Below are 1,368 nucleotides of genomic sequence, written 5' to 3' on the forward strand. Positions count from 1 at the left end.
CCATTGCTAAGATACAATATGGTGTTGATGTGAATGTGCTGGAAAATATTAGAAGTGTCTTGAGATAGCCTATGTGGAGAAAATGGAGAATGAAAGAACTGTGAGGAGAATGTATGTGAGTGAAATGTTGGGATCAGGGGGAAGGGGGAGACCAAAGATGATATGGAGGGATAGGGTAGTGAGGTATACAAGAAAGAGAGACATATGGGTTGAAAAGAGGGCAGACTGATGGTGACAGGATGACATTAAGGCAACTTGTTTGTGGCCTTGCTTTCCAGGATGAAGGCATTTGGCTGTTGATGAGAGACAGAGTCTTACATAACAGGATGGAAAACTTTTGGGAAGTGTGGCTTCTTTTGAAAATGATAGACCATCCATTCATTAAAAGGGGAAAGCTTGTACACAACTTGTAATAAAATGCAGCAGTGTATGGCAGTGGGTGTCCACCATCCACTCACATGATGTAGTGCTACCTTAAGCTGACTTCACTGAGTGACCAGCAGAGGAGTTTCTTGTAACCCAGGAAAGTATTTATTTATTATGTGAGTAGGGGGGCCCGGTAGCACAGTGGTAGCGCGCCGGACCCGTAATCGGGGGATTGCGAGTTCGAGCCTCGCCCGGGCTGCTGTGCCGGGAGTGGTAGCTCGCTCCTGTAACCCTAGCGGGGCTATATAGTCCAATACAGGGCTTAGCTCGGGGGAACTCCATTTCTCCCATTTTTATTATGTGAGGCAGAATGAAATGGAAACTGGAGCATGGCAGGAGGAATGAGTAGATGAGAGGTGCCAATACAAAAAGGCATGAAAGGTGTCATATTGGAGACAGGGGTGGTGATGTTGCTTAACCCAGGTCTGTCTGGCCAAGTAGACACATCAACTGCAAGCAGGCAACTGTACTGGGCAACTTCCCCCACAGGTCTGTCCATGCAGTGAAGTGTTTCCTTGCAGCTGACAGAGCCCTGTGGCAGAGTTAATGTAAGTTGTAATACTGTATTTTTGAGGATAATCACAAAGCAAAATTGAACCATATTAAGCCTTGCGTTAATATATACGTACATATGTACAGAACTTTGTTTTGGATATCGACAGACGATGGGCGGAATACTCGCAAAGGAAGTGTAAAAAATGAGGTTTAAACTGTGTAAAATGAATATATTGCAATGGAGGCAAGTTGGCATTTTTGTTGGTTGATGGTATTACCACTTAGATTAAATCCTTATGCCATCGATAGAGAAAAGCAAAAAGCATTATTAGTAAAAGTGAATGCTTGCCCCATCTAGTGGTAAAACATAAGAATTAGTATAGTATCTTGTCTCCATCAGCCTAAAAGTGTATGCATGCTCCATCTACTGGCAAAATTACAAACCAA

The 1,368-nt window shown here is 43.5% G+C and overlaps 1 non-coding gene across 1 annotated transcript; it reads left to right on the forward strand.

Moving 5' to 3' along the window:
• The first annotated feature begins 553 nt into the window (after positions 1–553).
• TRNAT-CGU (transfer RNA threonine (anticodon CGU)) lies at positions 554–625 on the forward strand. Its single transcript has one exon. It is a non-coding gene; the product is annotated as a tRNA-Thr (tRNA).
• The last annotated feature ends 743 nt before the right edge of the window (positions 626–1,368 follow it).

Source organism: Coenobita brevimanus, chromosome 112 (assembly GCF_032717465.1).
Source record: "Coenobita brevimanus isolate Jiangsu-jjx chromosome 112, ASM3271746v2, whole genome shotgun sequence".
In the NCBI taxonomy this organism is placed as follows: Eukaryota; Metazoa; Arthropoda; class Malacostraca; order Decapoda; family Coenobitidae; genus Coenobita; species Coenobita brevimanus.